We start from the raw sequence: 11,908 nt of genomic DNA, 5'->3' as shown, positions 1-11,908 counted from the left end.
TTTCTTTCTTCCCCAGGCCGGGTCGCTTGGATCGTGGGTCATTCCTTCGTTTTCTGGGCCGGACGGAGGGCTGCAGCTCGAGCACAAGGCCGGCAGCTGGGCTTTCCGGAGGGCCAGCTTGTGGTGCGCTGGTGGGGGTATCGGGGCTTCTGCTGGGGGGACGTCTGCGGGGCAATATTCGGTATGGTCGCAGGCGGGGCGCGGCCGGATATGCTAGTCTTACATGCAGGCGGTAATGACCTGGGCCTCACCCCGCAGCGGAGGCTGGTTAAATGGATGAAGCAGGATCTTAACCGGTTGGTTGATCTGCTTCCCGGGGTGATGCTGGTATGGTCTGAGATTGTTCCGAGGCGGCGGTGGCGGTACGCACGGGGTAAGGTGAACAGCCTGATGGCGAGTTTTGTCAGGAAACTGGGGGGAGTGGTGGTAAGGCACCAGGAGCTGGAGGAGGGGTTGGATGGGTATTACCGCTCGGACGGTGTACACCTTTCGGCAGTGGGTTACGACCTGCTGAACTTGGGTCTGCAGGAAGGGATGCAGAGGGCGTTCCTTCTTCGGGGTGGCGGAGCTCAGACAGCTTAAGGGGTCAAGGTCTGAGCTTGTGGCGGGATAGGGAGCTGAGAGAGAGGACATAGGCTCCCTATGAGGAACGTGAGGAAGATGGAGAATTTGGAATTTTGGTCAATGGTGGTTTTGAGTCCTGGAGGTGGCTCAGAACCTGGTGGGGCAGGGGTATCCGGGTATACCCCTGCCATGGTTACTTATGGTTGGCACTTGTTCGGTTCAAGTTGGCGAGGTTGGAAAATGTCATTATATATTTGTATTTGTTATGTTGGGGGTCATTGCCCTCTATTAAAAAGAAGGATACGGATGAGAGGGGCGGAAGGTGGGGGCAATGACCCATGTTTATATGTTAATTTATTTAAAGCAATATTATCGTTATATATTATATAAATTATTTAATAAAGCTGTGGACAAATTTTCCCATATACCAGAGTGTCAGTGTGTTATTGGGTTAGGTATGTGGGGGGGTTTTTGTCCAAGGTTCCGCCAGCCCATATGGCGACTATACACCGGTCATGTAGCCCCATGTAGCCAAAAGCACAGCTTAAGCGGAACAGGGCCTTGACAGGGGTTAGGAGGCGGGCCCAGGAGGAACAGACAGGACAGGTGGGTTATGGGATATGTGGGTTTGGCTATTTAAGGGAGGAGCCATTTTGTGAGGTTCACTTTTAATTTCCTACCCGGTTTAGTTTGTCCCGCCCTCCCTCCCTGTATATTTATGTTTAGATAAGGAGTTATCCCGTTTTTTCACAGCGGCGGGATAGGGAGCTGAGAGAGAGGACATAGGCTCCCTATGAGGAACGTGAGGAACATGGAGAATTTGGAATTTTGGTCAATGGTGGTTTCGAGTCCTGGAGGTGGCTCAGAACCTGGTGGGGCAGGGGTATCCGGGTATACCCCTGCCATGGTTACTTATGGTTGGCACTTGTTCGGTTCAAGTTGGCGAGGTTGGAAAATGTTGTTATATATTTGTATTTGTTATGTTGGGGGTCATTGCCCTCTATTAAAAAGAAGGATACGGATGAGAGGGGCGGAAGGTGGGGGCAATGACCCATGTTTATATGTTAATTTATTTAAAGCAATATTATCGTTATATATTATATAAATTATTTAATAAAGCTGTGGACAAATTTTCCCATATACCAGAGTGTCAGTGTGTTATTGGGTTAGGTATGTGGGGGGGTTTTTGTCCAAGGTTCCGCCAGCCCATATGGCGACTATACACCGGTCATGTCACTGAGAAGAGAAGTCGCCTAGGTCAAAAAAGTCTAGATTACCTCACCTTTATTAAGATGAATGAGGGATGGATCCCGAAGGGACTGACACTGGGCGATACATTCGATTAAAAAAGGCCTGATGAGATGTGCTGCCTTGGGCTAAAAATGGTCCACACGCTGCTGTATTTTAGCTCTGAATGACGTTTGACTTGCGTGACTTATCCGCCACCAACTAGGGTTCAAGCCGCCATGTTTTAGGGCACTTTCTGCCTGTGAAACAAACATCAATTTTTCTGGCCGCTGCTACAGCAGCGGCTGCAACAATACCAAATTTTTCAGGCATGTGTACATGCCTAATTTTTAGGCCCACTGGTGCAAGTGGACTGATTACAATTACAGGGCCTCTAAAGAGTCCTGTATTGTTATTTGTCGTCACTACCTTCCCGCGTCGGGAGTGGGTCATTTGCGCCCCTGCTGCCTTCCTTGCATGTGGTAGCTGTTTGTCAGGGATTTGTCAATCCATATCTGCCAAGTGACCCTATGTAGGGGTAACAGTCCCTATTCTGCTCTGTGTCAGTGTGTATCATGGTCTCTGTGGACAGGGAACAGTCTCTATTCTGCTCTGTGTCAGTGTGTATCAGGGGTTTTGAGGACAGGTGTCAATCCATATCTGCCAAGTGACCCTATGTATATCTGCTGTCAGTACACAGGAAAAGTTTAAATATTTCTTGTTCTACGTTCTCTGCAACTCCACGCACCGACTCATCCAATACGTGAAGATCTGGGGTTTCTCTGACTCTCCTCAGTAGTGTATCAAACAGAGTCTGCACTGTGGTAACACGGACATCTTCAGGACATAACTCAACTATTTGCAGATAGGCAGTCTGCAGCTTCTCTTTTTCACCTGTTCTCTTCTTTCTCTTATGCGTATTCTTGTCTATATGCAGGTGGTCTCTTGCCTTTCTTTTAACCAATTCGTTCCTTCCATATGGTTTCAAAAGATCTCTGGCATCATTACTTTCAACGCAAATAACGTCATCATAGTTAGTCTCCTCATTATTCACCGGGAAGAGAGTGTTTGCACTGACTACCCACAGCATGCTCTTGCCATTGCCTACTCCACCTTCAACGACAGGGTGCAAGTCCCAAGGAGAAGGATCATTCACTTTATTATCTGTCTTTATTTCACAAGTAGTGCCTGGAACATCCTCATGGGTCACAAGATGTAAATCTGGACTAATGTCAACCCCAGGGTCTGGAAAATCTAAAGAGTCCTGTATTGTTATTTGTCGTCACTACCTTCCCGCGTCGGGAAGATTTCTTGCACAGGGCGCCCAAAGGCCTAAGGCTGGCCCTGCGCATGGGTCAGTGGCTCTGCACCAGACTTCCCTCCAATTGATCAAAGTTAAAGGATTTCAAGTGGACTGATTACAATTACAGGGCCTCTAAAGAGTCCTGTATTGTTATTTGTCGTCACTACCTTCCCGCGTCGGGAAGATTTCTTGCACAGGGCGCCCAAAGGCCTAAGGCTGGCCCTGCGCATGGGTCAGTGGCTCTGCACCAGACTTCCCTCCAATTGATCAAAGTTAAAGGATTTCAAGTGGACTGATTACAATTACAGGGCCTCTAAAGAGTCCTGTATTGTTATTTGTCGTCACTACCTTCCCGCGTCGGGAAGATTTCTTGCACAGGGCGCCCAAAGGCCTAAGGCTGGCCCTGCGCATGGGTCAAAGGCTCTGCACCAGACTTCCCTCCAATTGATCAAAGTTAAAGGATTTCAAGTGGACTGATTACAATTACAGGGCCTCTAAAGAGTCCTGTATTGTTATTTGTCGTCACTACCTTCCCGCGTCGGGAAGATTTCTTGCACAGGGCGCCCAAAGGCCTAAGGCTGGCCCTGCGCATGGGTCAGTGGCTCTGCACCAGACTTCCCTCCAATTGATCAAAGTTAAAGGATTTCAAGTGGACTGATTACAATTACAGGGCCTCTAAAGAGTCCTGTATTGTTATTTGTCGTCACTACCTTCCCGCGTCGGGAGTGGGTCATTTGCGCCCCTGCTGCCTTCCTTGCATGTGGTAGCTGTTTGTCAGGGATTTGTCAATCCATATCTGCCAAGTGACCCCATGTAGGGGGAACAGTCCCTATTCTGCTCTGTGTCAGTGTGTATCAGGGATCATTAGGATAGGTGTCAATCCATATCTGCCAAGTGACCCTATGTAGGGGGAACAGTCTCTATTCTGCTCTGTGTCAGTGTGTATCAGGGGTTTTGAGGACAGGTGTCAATCCATATCTGCCAAGTGACCCTATGTAGGGGGAACAGTCTCTATTCTGCTCTGTGTCAGTGTGTATCAGGGATCATTAGGATAGGTGTCAATCCATATCTGCCAAGTGACCCTATGTAGGGGGAACAGTCTCTATTCTGCTCTGTGTCAGTGTGTATCAGGGGTTTTGAGGACAGGTGTCAATCCATATCTGCCAAGTGACCCTATGTAGGGGGAACAGTCTCTATTCTGCTCTGTGTCAGTGTGTATCAGGGGTTTTGAGGACAGGTGTCAATCCATATCTGCCAAGTGACTCTATGTAGGGGGAACAGTCTCTATTCTGCTCTGTGTCAGTGTGTATCAGGGATCATTAGGATAGGTGTCAATCCATATCTGCCAACTGACCCCATGTAGGGGGAACAGTCCCTATTCTGCTCTGTGTCAGTGTGTATCAGGGATCATTAGGATAGGTGTCAATCCATATCTGCCAAGTGACCCCATGTAGGGGGAACAGTCCCTATTCTGCTCTGTGTCAGTGTGTATCAGGGATCATTAGGATAGGTGTCAATCCATATCTGCCAAGTGACCCCATGTAGGGGGAACAGTCCCTATTCTGCTCTGTGTCAGTGTGTATCAGGGATCATTAGGATAGGTGTCAATCCATATCTGCCAAGTGACCCTATGTAGGGGGAACAGTCTCTATTCTGCTCTGTGTCAGTGTGTATCAGGGATCATTAGGATAGGTGTCAATCCATATCTGCCAAGTGACCCTATGTAGGGGGAACAGTCTCTATTCTGCTCTGTGTCAGTGTGTATCAGGGATCATTAGGATAGGTGTCCATCCATATCTGCCAAGTGACCCTATGTAGGGGGAACAGTCTCTATTCTGCTCTGTGTCACTGTGTATCAGGGATCATTAGGACAGGTGTCAATCCATATCTGCCAAGTGACCCTATGTAGGGGGAACAGTCTCTATTCTGCTCTGTGTCAGAGTGTATCAGGGGTTTTGAGGACAGGTGTCAATCCATATCTGCCAAGTGACCCTATGTAGGGGGAACAGTCTCTATTCTGCTCTGTGTCAGTGTGTATCAGGGATCATTAGGATAGGTGTCAATCCATATCTGCCAAGTGACCCTATGTAGGGGGAACAGTCTCTATTCTGCTCTGTGTCACTGTGTATCAGGGATCATTAGGACAGGTGTCAATCCATATCTGCCAAGTGACCCTATGTAGGGGGAACAGTCCCTATTCGGCTCTGTGTCAGTGTGTATCAGGGATCATTAGGATAGGTGTCAATCCATATCTGCCAAGTGACCCTATGTAGGGGGAACAGTCTCTATTCTGCTCTGTGTCAGTGTGTATCAGGGATCATTAGGATAGGTGTCAATCCATATCTGCCAAGTGTCCCTATGTAGGGGGAACAGTCTCTATTCTGCTCTGTGTCAGTGTGTATCAGGGATCATTAGGATAGGTGTCAATCCATATCTGCCAAGTGACCCTATGTAGGGGGAACAGTCTCTATTCTGCTCTGTGTCACTGTGTATCAGGGATCATTAGGACAGGTGTCAATCCATATCTGCCAAGTGACCCTATGTAGGGGGAACAGTCTCTATTCTGCTCTGTGTCAGTGTGTATCAGGGGTTTTGAGGACAGGTGTCAATCCATATCTGCCAAGTGACCCTATGTAGGGGGAACAGTCCCTATTCTGCTCTGTGTCAGTGTGTATCAGGGCTGGGCTTTGAGGACAGGTGTCAATGTTAGGTGATTTCTGCCCTTTATGGATTAAAAGCAGACTCTGCATCAACTGTGCAATTTTCCATGGGAGTCTTGCCATGGATCCCCCTCCGGCATGCCACAGTCCAGGTGTTAGTCCCTTTGAAACAACTTTTCCATCACTTTTGTGGCCAGAAAGAGTCCCTGTTGTTTTTAAAATTCGCCTGCCCATTGAAGTCAATCCGGGTTCGCGACAACAGTATTGTCGAATTACAGATATTATAAAAGAAGGTAAAATATTACTCTTTGCAGAAATTTTGTCTAAATTACAACTCTCAACGAAAGAACTCTTTACGTATTTAAGAATTAAAAACTTAGTAAGGCAATATTAAATATCTCGCCTAAAGTTGAGAATCTAATAGAATCAATTTTTAGTAATAAAAAACAGTTAAAAAGGTTATTTCAAAAGCGACCAATATAATTCTCTTTTCTGATTAAAAACCCTTACAGATTCAAGATAAATGAAAAAAGGAACTAGATGTAGATTTAAATGAAAATTAATGGTGTCGCTCGCTTGGAGGTATTTGACACCATATAAAATCTCAAAGATGTATCCTAACTAGACTTGAGCGAACCGGGACTGTAAAGTTCGGGTTCGTACCGAACATTAGGTTTTTTGGACCCCAGACCCGAACACAGACATATCACTGTATGTTCGGGTTGGAGTTTGGTGTTCGGCGATTTAATGGCGCGTTTTGAAAGGCTGCAGGGCAGCCAATCAACAAGCATTTGACTCGTTTGCCCTTAGAAGCCATCACAGCCATGCCTACTAATGGCATGGCTGTGATTGACCAGTGCAGCATGTGACCTAGCCTCTATATATAAACTTGAGTCGCGTAGCGCCGCATGCACATGAGGTCTTATTAGTGTAGGGAGAGGATGCTGCCGCTGTGAGGGACACCTTAGGAAAGAATTCTGAAAACAAGTACCGGTACATTAGTGGGGTGGGGTGCACTTCATATCTGAGTAGTCAAATAGAAGCTTCAAATACCGCGGTTACATTGCAGTTTTAAAACTTAAATTTTTTTGGGTGCTAAACTGCTAAATAGTATTTTAGTGGGGTGCACTTCATATCTGAGAGTCAAATAGAAGCGTCAAATAGTGTGCTTACTGCGCAGTTGTAAACATTCTAATTGTTTTGCTGCTAATCTGCTGCTTACATTGGAGTTTTAGAAAGTAAAAAAAAAATAAAAAAAATTTTTGGGGCTAAATAGTATACTTGGGGTGTTCACTTTATATCTGAGAGTCAAATCGAAGCATTTAATAGTGTGCTTACAGCGCAGTGGTAAATATTCTAATTTTCTGGGTGCTAATCTGCTAAATAGTACATTTCGGGGCGTGCACTTAATATCTGAGAGTCAAATAGAAGCGTCTAATAGTGCGCTTACAGCGCAGTTGTAAAAATTCTAATTGTTTTGCTGCTTATCTGCTAAATAGTACATTTGCACCCTGCGGTGCACTTCATATCTGAGAGTCAAATCGAAGCGTCTAATAGTGTGCTTACAGCGCAGTGGTAAACATTCTAATTGTTTTGCTGCTAATCTGCTAAATAGTACATTTGCGGCCTGCGGTGCACTTCATATCTGAGAGTCAAATAGAAGCGTCTAATAGTGTGCTTACAGCGCAGTGGTAAACATTCTAATTGTTTTTCTGCTAATCTGCCAAATAGTACATTTTGGGGCGTGCACTTCATATCTGAGAGTCAAATAGAAGCGTCTAATAGTGTGCTTACTGCGCAGTGGTAAACATTCTAATTGTTTTGCTGCTAATCTGCTAAATAGTACATTTGGGGCCTGCGATGCACTTCATATCTGAGAGTCAAATAGAAGCGTCTAATAGTGTGCTTACAGCGCAGTGGTAAGCATTCTAATTGTTTTGCTGCTAATCTGCTAAATAGTACATTTGGGGCCTGCGATGCACTTCATATTTGAGAGTCAAATAGAAGCGTCAAATAGTGAGCTTACTGCACAGTTGTAAACATTCTAATTGTTTTGCTGCTAATCTGCTAAATAGTACATCGTGTGGCCTGCTCTCCATATCTGAGAGTCAGATCGAAGCATCTAATAGTGTGCTTACAGCGCAGTTGTAAAAATTCTAATTGTTTTGCTGCTTATCTGCTGCTTACATTGGAGTTTTAAAAAGTCAATTTTTTTTAATTAATTTTTTCTGGTGCTAAATAGTATATTTGGGGTGTTCACTTCATAACTGAGAGTCAAATCGAGGCGTAACTTTGATTCAAATTTACTTGTAATATTGTTTCACACCTACAACACTTGTTACACAGATCTAAGTGATAGAAAACAGATTGATATTTTCTACACTATAAACTACCAGATAACAAGCTGCTATATTTAAACCAGTTATCAACAGCTAAGAGGTACTTAAACAAATTTGTAATTCTGGTGCAGTACCCTCACAAGTCAAACTGAGAGGTCAGTTTATAGGGAAAACTGTTGCCTGGATACTATTCTAAAACAATTTCCATATGTCCTTTGCAGACTTTACATGCTGGAAAAACACAGGTGCCAACTGCTGTGGCTTGCTGCAGTGTGCATACCAGCAAGGAAGGCAGTGTTAAGGAGTGGGTGGAAGATGAGGTCCTAGACCCCACATGGAATCAAGGTCATGCGAGTGACGTGTGCAGTTTGGAGGAAGAGGCGCTGTTCGCACAGAGGCACCAGCACAGCATAAGAGAGAGCAGGGTGCAAAAGCATAGCGGCCGTCCCCTAGAGCTCGTCGGCATTTATTAGCTCGAGAATTACCAGTTTTCCAAGTAATACATGTAGCGATCAAATGATCCATAATAAAGTTGAGCGAACCCGAACTGCAAAGTTCGGGTTCGTACCAGATTTAATGATCCATTTGTAGTTTCACAGTCAGGTGGGCAGTCCAGTGACCAGGACCCAGACACTGTGTGGGCAACGGTTGGATGACCGGGACCCAGTATGCCTGATGTTGAAGTTAGGAGTCACAGTTTGGAATGGATTAGCAGGGTCTGGTACAGGGTAACTGCACGCCCCCTGGTGTTGAGCACCAGCGTTTGAGTGGCCACATACCAGGAACCTGATGCAGCTTCAGTAAAAAGAGTACTGGATACCAGAAGCCATCACCAGACTGATCCGCAACTTGGAACAGGATGTGAGATTCACTGTAGCAGCTGTGCACGCTTTTGGCATTCTCACCCTGCTGCTGCGTGCCTGTCTGCGCTGCAGCGTAACTTCGGCCTTCCCGCTCACCGCCTCATGAGACTGTGCGAGCAGCAGCAGGCGATAGTGGAGTTTCAGCTGAAGCACACACGGGTCAGTGGCTCTGCACCAGACTTCCCTCCAATTGATCACAGTTAAAGGATTTCAAGTGGACTCATTACAATTACAGGGACTCTAAAGAGTCCTGTATTGTTATTTGTCGTCACTACCTTCTTACATCAGGAGTGGGTCATTTGCGCGCCTGCTGCCTTCCTTGCATGTGGTAGCCATTTCTCAGGGTCCCTTTATGGAATGGAACCCTGATTTCCCGTTACCCGTGGTCACCATGGTAGGCACAGAAACTGGCATTGAAAGTTGATATGGATGACATCCGAATGCAAAGTCGCCGCCACGGGGATGTGCGATTGACCTGAGGTTCTCTAGAGTCAACAAAGTGCCTGCGCAACTAAAATGTCAACAGCTACTCTGCGGAACAGAGTTGTCTTTTTTTTATATGTCCCAATATTTTGGGGGCTACCCCAATAAAAAAAAAAAATAAAAAAAAAATATATATATATATATATATATATTTTTTTTTTTTTTTATATATATACATACAGTGTTGGCTACCTCCTCCTCCACTGCTGCTTCCACCTACACCACCATGGTCACCACCTCCTCAACCTATGGGTCACTTAGTATAAACTATGTACACATTAGCAGAGGCTTGTGAAGCCCTTTTCTTCATGCATCAGGAGTTGAGCATTTCTCCATGCATCAGGACTGCAAGAAATGCACCGCAGGCCGCAAATGTTTCTTTTGTTGTATGCCCCAATATTTTGTGGGCTACCCCAATAAATAAATAAAAAACAGTGTTGACTACCTCCTCTTCCTCCACCGCCGCTTCCACCTACACCGCCACGGTCACCGCCTCCTCAACCTATGGGTCACTTAGTATAAACTATGTACACAATAGCAGAGACTTGTGAAGGCCTTTTCTCCATGCATCAGGAGTTGAGCTCAGTTTGAACAATGAAAGAGAATACCCTGCACTCCAACCCTTTCTCAAATGGATAATTCTGGTGATCCTCCTGACAGACATGCTTTAGATTTTGATTTATGTTCTTCCAAAGCTAAAATCAAAGATTCCATCTAGTGCTATTTTATGGCTCAGCTGTATTTTTATTTTTTTATGTTATTGTAAGTGATTTCCCTATCCACATTTGTTTGATGGACACTTGTCCTACTCTTACCCCTATTTTACTTCCTTTTGCAGCTCTCTAGCCCTTTCCAGGAGTTTTTTAGAGGCATTTTTGTGGCCAAAAGTTCGGGTCCCCATTGACTTCAATGGGGTTCAGGTTCGGGGTCAAGTTCCGGGTCAAGCCCGAACCCGGACTTTTTTTCAAAGTTCGGCCGAACCAGTCGGACCCGAACATCCAGGTGTCCGCTCAACTCTAATCCTAACCAGTATCCATACTGTTGGCGATGTGGATGTTTTGATGGTTCCTTTTTACATATTTGGTGGCATTGTAAATTGGTTAAAGGGACACTCCAGGCACCCAGACCACTTCTGCTCATTGGAGTGGTCTGGGTGCCAACTCCCACTACCCTTAACCCTGCAACTGTAATTATTGCAGTTTTTCATAAACTGCAATATTTACATTGCAGGGTTAACTCCACCTCTAGTGGCTGTCTATTAGACAGCCACTAGAGGTCACTTCCTGGGTTCTAGCACAGGTTTCCTGTGCTAGAGCGTCGCTGGACGTCCTCACGCTGTGTGAGGACCTCCAGCATCGCTCAAAACCCCATAGGAAAGCATTGAAATTATTTTTCAATGCTTTCCTATGCGGAGACGTAATGCGCATGCGCGGAATTTCCGCGCATGCGCATTAGGTCTCCTCGGCCGGTGAGCGAGATTAGTCTCGCCCACCGGCCGATGTAATCACTAGGAGGAGCGTCGCGGAGGCGGAGACAGCGGCGAGGGACATCGCCGCTGTCCCAGGTAAGTGACTGAAGGGGTTTTCACCCCTTCAGTAACCGGGGATTGGTGGGTGGGAGGGAGAGGGACCCTCCAGTGCCAGAAAAACGGATCGTTTTTCTGGCACTGGAGTTTCCCTTTAAACCGTTATGGTCCTGGGCTTATAATTTATTTAAATCTATAACAACAAAAAAAGTTGGAAACCTGAAGTGGCCCTCCTACATTTGAATTTGGATTTAACATCAAATTCCTTAAAATGCCTTGCTATCCATTGCTCAATAGTTACTAAAATTATAATTGCCAGGCAATGGAAATCTAATTCCCCTTTTTAAAAAAAGATTTTAAAAGATAAACTGGCATACCAATTTAGAATGGAAAGAGACTTGTATTGTAAGAATGCTTGTTATGCTACATGTTACACTACACAAATGAAGCTTGTATCAGAAGTATCCATTATTACGACACAAATTAAGATCATGTTTTTTGGGTCATTGAAAATATATTGTTTTCCTCTTTAACCCCTTAAGGACCAAACTTCTGGAATAAAAGGGAATCATGACATGTCACACATGTCATGTGTCCTTAAGGGGTTAAAGGGACACTATCGTCACCTGAACAACTTCTGCTTAATGAGGTTGTTCAGGTGAGAACTATAGCTCCCTGCAGCCTTTCTCATGTAAACACTGTATTTTCTGAGAAAATACAGTGTTTACATTGAAAGCTAGGAACACCTCCAGTTGCAGTCACTCAGAGTGAACCAGAAGGACTTCCGAGTTGATGGAGGCATAATATGTGCACAGCATTCTGTGATTCAGTATCTCCTCCCTCTGCATGCAGACACTGAACTTTCCTCATAGAGATTCATTGATTCAATTCATCTCTATGAGGAGATGCTGATTGGCCAGGGCTGTGTTTGAATCATGCTGGCT

The sequence above is a fragment of the Pelobates fuscus genome, chromosome 10, assembly GCF_036172605.1.
Source record: "Pelobates fuscus isolate aPelFus1 chromosome 10, aPelFus1.pri, whole genome shotgun sequence".
NCBI lineage: Eukaryota > Metazoa > Chordata > Amphibia > Anura > Pelobatidae > Pelobates > Pelobates fuscus.
Note: the sequence above shows the minus strand (reverse complement) of the source record.